The sequence below is a fragment of the Myotis brandtii genome, unplaced genomic scaffold (genome assembly GCF_000412655.1).
Source record: "Myotis brandtii unplaced genomic scaffold, ASM41265v1 scaffold74, whole genome shotgun sequence".
In the NCBI taxonomy this organism is placed as follows: domain Eukaryota; kingdom Metazoa; phylum Chordata; class Mammalia; order Chiroptera; family Vespertilionidae; genus Myotis; species Myotis brandtii.
The window spans coordinates 1,052,954-1,059,304 of record NW_005370944.1 but is presented as its reverse complement, the minus strand read 5'-3'; the positions used below and the strand labels follow the sequence as shown (position 1 = coordinate 1,059,304).

The 6,351-nt window shown below is 43.2% G+C and overlaps 1 protein-coding gene across 4 annotated transcripts in view; it reads right to left on the bottom strand.

Moving 5' to 3' along the window:
• Positions 1–6,132, bottom strand: part of EDC3 (enhancer of mRNA decapping 3) — a 115,880-nt gene extending 109,748 nt beyond the window's left edge. For 2 of the 4 annotated variants that reach the window (XM_005882771.2, XM_005882774.2), the window contains exon 1: positions 5,990–6,132. The gene's annotated coding sequence lies outside the window, so the exon portion shown is untranslated. Of the gene's footprint in view, positions 1–3,814; positions 3,845–5,925; positions 5,943–5,989 lie in introns of those variants that run through there. The other 2 variants (XM_005882772.2, XM_014530487.1) reach the window with 2 other exon arrangements.
• Between the last annotated feature and the right edge of the window lie 219 nt (positions 6,133–6,351).

Below are 6,351 nucleotides of genomic sequence, written 5' to 3'. Positions count from 1 at the left end.
CTAGGCCTGGCCTGCGATCAGGGCCATCTTCCCTGGCTGCCCACAGCTGGCCCCACCCCCTGCTGCCACCCACCCCCAGTTCCCCTTTCGCCATTGGGTGCTCGGTGCCTGACAGCCGGGGTAAGGGACTGAGAGGTTGGCTGTTCCTGCCCACTCGCAGGCCCCGCCCATGCTGTGGGTTGCCCTGTGTGTGGGGCAACCAGTGGGGATGGGGGCCTTGGTCTGGCACCACCCACATCTCCTGCCAGTGGTTCCCAATTCCCATCAGGCGATCAGAGCCTGCAGGCCGGGGAAAAGAACCAAGAGTGGTCAGTGAGCCTCATAGTGACTGGTCCAGCAGTCGTTATGATCATTCTGCCTTTAGAGTCAATTTGCATATTTCCCTTTTATTATATAGGATAGATGCAGAATGAAAAGCTACAGTAAGAATTTTTAAAATACCAGAAATTAATCAAATGTGAAAAGACTTTTACTTCTTTTTTTGTTGTTGTTGTTAATCCTCATCAGAGGATATCTTTTTCCATTAATTTTTAGGGAGGGAGAGAGGGAGGGAGGGAGGGAGGGACATTGATGTGAGACAGACACATGGATTGGTTGCCTCCCCCACATGTCCTGACCCAGACTGGGGATTTAACCTGCAACCCAGGGACTTGCCCCTGACTTGGAATCGAACCTGCAACCCTTCCGAGGATGGGCTGACACTCTAACCACTGAGCATATGCAAGCAAGAGAATCAATTTCCACACTACTTTTCATAAACTTGATCTGCCTAGATAATTGAATTATCAATAAAAGATTTTTAACCATAACATTTATTACTTCAGGACAGGGATCAGAAAAGTACAGTGCATGGGCCAAATCTTGCTCACTACCAATAAAGTTTTATGGGAACACAACCATGCTCAGCTGTTTGCTTGTTGTCTGTGGCTGTTTTTTGCACTACAATGAAAAAGTTGAACAGTTATGACAAAAGCTACATGGCTCACAAAGCCTACCATCTGGACCTTTACAGAAGTTTGCTGACTTCTGCTTTAAGACAAAATTTTGTGAAAATGGATGGATACAAGTTCAAAAAGAAAAATGAAAAAAAATATGAAATGGACCAATTCCCAGAATGATACAAATTACCAAAAGTGAGTTAAGAATAAAAGAAAATGTGGATAGACCTATATCAAGTAAAGAAATTGATTTAGTAATTAAAAATCTACCCATAAAAGTCCTTTCCCAGGGACTTCATTAGTAAATACTATCAGACATATAGAAAGAAATAATTGACAAACTCTTTCAGAGAATATAAAAGGAAAGAACATTTCCCAACTAATTTACCATGGTAGTACAGTTGATCTTGAACAATGAGGGAGTTAGGGGCAGTCTAAAATCTCTGAACTTTTGATTCCCCAAAAACTTAACACTGTCCCTTGGTAGCCACAGGGGATTGGTTCTAGGACACTCTCACACCCACGAGGATACCAAAATCTACCAATGCTCAAGTCCCTTACATAAAATGGCATAAACAATGCATACAGTTGACCTTTATCGATAGATTCCCAACTGAGAATTGAAAATAGTTTTCAATCCACACTTGATTGAATCTATGGAGGCAGAAACCCAGGTATATGGAGGCCAATTTATAGAAAAAACACATGGCTCAGTGGTTGAGCGTTGACCTATGAACCTGGAAGTCACAGTTCAATTCCCGGTCAGGGCACATGCATGGGTTGCGGGCTAGATCTCCAGTAGGGGGGCGTGCAGGAGGCAGCCGATCTATGATTCTCTCTCATTATTGATGTTTCTCTCTCTCTCTCTCTCTCTCTCTCCTCCCTTCCTCTCTGAAATCAATAAAAGTATATTTAAAAAAGAAAAAAATTCGGGTATAAGTGGTCCACGAAGTTCAAACCTATATTGTTCAAGGGTCAACTGTATCACTCTGATAACTAAAGCCAAACAAAGACATCAAAAGAAAACCTCATATCAATATCCCTCATCAACACACACAAAAATTCTTAACAAAATATTAATAAACTAGAGGCCCAATGCACGAAATTTGTGCAAGAGTAGGCCTTCAATCCCCTGCTGCCAGCACCGACTTCCCTCTAGCACCCAGGACCCGCAGCCCCGGCTTCATCTGGAAGGATGTCCGGAAGGACGTCTGGTCTAATTAGCATATTACACTTTTATTATTATAGATTGAATTCAGCAACATATAAAAAGTATTATACACCATGATTAAGTGGGGTTCATTACAGAAACACAAGACTGGCTTAACATCTGAAAATCAAGCACAGTAATATAATATACCATTTATATATATCTTAGAGCAGCGGTTCTCAACCTGTGAGTAGCGACCCTTTGGGGGTTGAACGACCCTTTCACAGGGGTCGCCTAAGACCATCGGAAAACACATATATAATTACATATTGTCTTTGTGATTAATCACTATGCTTTAATTATGTTCAATTTGTAACAATGAAATTAGGGGTCACCACAACATGAGGAACTGTATTAAAGGGTCGAGGCATTAGGAAGGTTGAGAACCACTGTCTTAGAAGGTTTTAAAAATACGTTTTTATTGATTTCAGAGAAGAAGGGAGAGGGAGAGAGAAAGAAACATCAATGATGAGAGAGAATCATGATTGGCTGCCTCCTGCATACCCCCTACTGGGGATCAAGACTGCAACCCAGACATGTGCCCTAAGAATTGAACTGTGACCTCCTGGTTCATGGGTGGATCGATGCTCAACCACTGAGCAATACCAGCTGGGCTCTTAGAGGGTTTTTAATGTAATAAAGTTTATTTGTATATTTTAACACATTGCGTACCGCATAGAAATCTCTAAGACATATGCCAGGGACCGCACGTTTTTGGGCAAAGTGCACGTTATTTAAATCATCGTAATGCACTTTAGGTGTTGTTTTTCAATAATTATAACATTTTTATTTACGAAAACAATTAAAGTTCCTAGTACTTTTTTAACGTATGGTACTGCGTAAAACATTTTCCTCTATGAAGAGGGACCAAACAAAATTTACATAAGTATCTAGATTCGCTCCTTTTCCCATGGGCATGAAAAACGAGAACACTCATGAGCGGTCCTTAACAGATGGCGCGTGAAACACGAGAAAACTCCTGAGCGGTAAGAAATGTGTTAAAAACATCAAATTGTTATTTTATTTAGCTTTGTATTATTTTTACAAAGTCAACATTTACAATATAAGAAATTACATCCTTAACTTTGTATTGTTGTTAATCCTAACCTGAGGATATTTTTTCTATTGATTTTTAGAGAGAGTGGAAGGAGGGAGGGAGGGGGAGGGGGAGAGGAAGAGAGAGAGAGAAACATTGCAAGTGCCCAGATGGGGACTGGGGATCAAACCTGCAACCCAAGGACGTCCCCTTAACCAGGAATTGAACCAGCAGCCCTTAGGTGCATGGGCTAACACTCCAACCCAGAGCATATCCTTAACTTTTAAAAATTAAATGTTTAGCCCTAGCAGGTTTGGCTCAGTGGATAGAGCCTCAGCCTGAGGACTGAAGGGTCCCAGGTCCGATTGCGGTCAAGGCACAAGCTCAGGATGCAGGCTCAATCCTCAGCAGGGGGCATGCAGGAGGTAGCTCATCAATGATTCTCTTCCTTGATGTTTCTATCTCTCTCCATCTCCCTTCCTCTCTGAAATCAATAAACATTTTTTTTAAAAAATTAAATGTTTAAACTACTTAAGTTTATGATGAAAAATTTCGATGCCAACTTAAAAGTAAGAGATTTCCCAATGTTTTAGAAACTTTCAAGCAAAAATATTTTAAGACCACACTGACCTTGAATATGTATGAAATGATGATAGGAAAAAGAATCACTCATGCCAAAGCAACTTCACCATCTCAGACAACCAATAAAAAAATTACTTTTTATAATTTGACAAATTCCAATTCCTTTTAATGTCTAACCTCACAATTAATTTATTCTTGTAGAGTACTAAGACCTAAGCCTAAAATTCCTGGTGTGAGCCAACCAGTGCTGGGGTCAAGTGATGCAACAACCTTCCTTGATCTTATATTTTCCTAATGCAATCTAATACTTCAGGTCACACCAGTTCTTCTCACAGGCTAACCATACCACTGACTCAGATGACTGAGATTCCACATCTTTTTATACATGAGCCCCTCCTAGGTCACATCTCTCCCGTCATTAACTGGTATAACTGAATTTTTTGGACTCCAAGTGGAATTCCTCCCATTTATAAGATCCTTCCATTCCATTAAGTTGCACTGGGCAAATCTTGAGATTAGCCAGATGATACTTCATCAAGGCCACATATTTGCTAAGCATACCTTTCAGATAAGACTATAAAGACATTCTGTGTATAAAGAAAGTGACAGAGCCTCAACTCAGATCATCAGATCCCAGCAGTCTTGTATACATAAATCAAACCCTCAAAACATAGATACTCAAAGTCATGGCTCCATCTACTTTTACCACAATCTGGCAAATTCCCCCATCTCACTCATCATGCCATCATAAAAGACTTAAATGCCTTGCTAAAATTGACACTATCACTATGGATATTATATCCACTTTGAGCTACCAATTTGGATGTCCTGTCCTGTTGATCTGAATTTATAAGAATTCTAGTAACCTGGCTACTCTGGCTGAGAACAACAGAAAAATTACACATTTTCCACTCTGAATTAACTACAGAATCTCAGGAATCACGAAGAACTTAAACATTTTCTAGTCCAATGTTTTTCAAACTATAGGTTTTAGCAATCAGTCAATTTAGTGAGTTGCAATCAACTTTTTTTCTTTCAATGAAATAATGTCCAAGTGCATCATATGTAGAAAGGGTAAATTTTTATGTTGTGTGTGTGTGTGTGTGTGTACACACACTTTATGCATGCAGGGGACATACTGAGTCATGATGTAATATGTATCTAGCCGTGGGTCACAGTCAAAGGAGATATTGTTTGAGAGACATTGCTAGTCCCAAAGCCCTACCCTCACAAGGAAGCTCCAACAAAATATTCTTGGTAATCAAAAGTTGTTGTTTGTAACCATCTTCACAGAAAAACCAACAAATAGGAATTTTGTGCTTAGTACACCTAATCTGCTATTCATTAAAAAAAAGACTAGACTCATTCGGGGGTTTCCAGTTGAAACAGGGACCTGCTCAGAAGACTGTCATTTATGCTTTGATGAGATTAAGACCAATTATACAGACGGCAGGATGAAATCACTTTAGCCAATGGCTACGAAAGAGAACAAAACCATTCTGGGTCTTCAGCTCCTCTTCTGATACCAGGGGAGAGGATTGTTATGATTCCAGCTAGCTCTGGAATTGGGAGATTTATTGAAAACTAACTGGCTAAGCAGGCGAGGACTATGCCTCCCACACAGCAAAATATTTTAACCACTTATAAGTCAATTATTGTTAAAGTCAATCAATATCACACAAAGAGCACTGATAATAAGAAGTTCAGCCTTACTCCAACAGCAGGAAAGAATAATGGGGAAGTTCCCAGGATTCAGCAGAAACTGGGCCCTGCAGGTATCATTAGTTTCTCAGCCACCTCTCCCTTCAGACCCCAGTTCATCTCTGTCCTCAAGCCATCAGCCATGGATGTGGCACTCGCGCTCTTCCCGGCCACCCTACTCTACTGTGCAAAAGGAAACTGAGGCACAAAGCAATGAGTAGGCGAGCTGCAGCAGCCATCAACAAGGCTAACCAAGCGCCCAGGCCGCTTAAAGCTGCACACCCACTCCATTCCCAAACTGCTTAGAATCCCGCGGTCCTTGGCCTCCACCTCAAACCACGCCCCCGAGGCCACCCCTAGTACCTGGCCCTCTGCGCGCCGGACGCGGCCTCGAGCACGTGCCCGCCTCTATAAAAGTCTAGGAAGCCTGGAATCTCGAAGCCTTAAAGCAAACCCACCTGGCAACCCCGGAAGCCCTCTCCCACGAGCGCCCACAAACCAGCCGCCGCCCCTTGCTCCCACCTCCAAGCCGTCAGGTCCGCGCCTCCTCGGCACACCACGCCAATCAGCCCAAACTCGAGGAGGAACCCACAGACCAAGGGGCTGCTGCAACCCACCCCCACAGGCGCGGCCGCCGGAAGTGCCTGCGTATCCACGCCACCGTCGTGAGGTCACTTCCTGTGGGACGCCTTGGAAACGAGGGCGGGCGGTTAGGGGCGGGGCGCCGGGAAATTGAAGAGCTTGGGAGCCCGCGGGAGGGCCGGTGTTGCTCGCCCCGCCTGCTTATGTCGGCTGGAGACCTGCTTGGCTGGAGTCCTACCCCCATCCCGGCCCGGATGCCTGGGGGACTACGCTCTTTCTGGAAGACTTGGTGACAAGCTCCC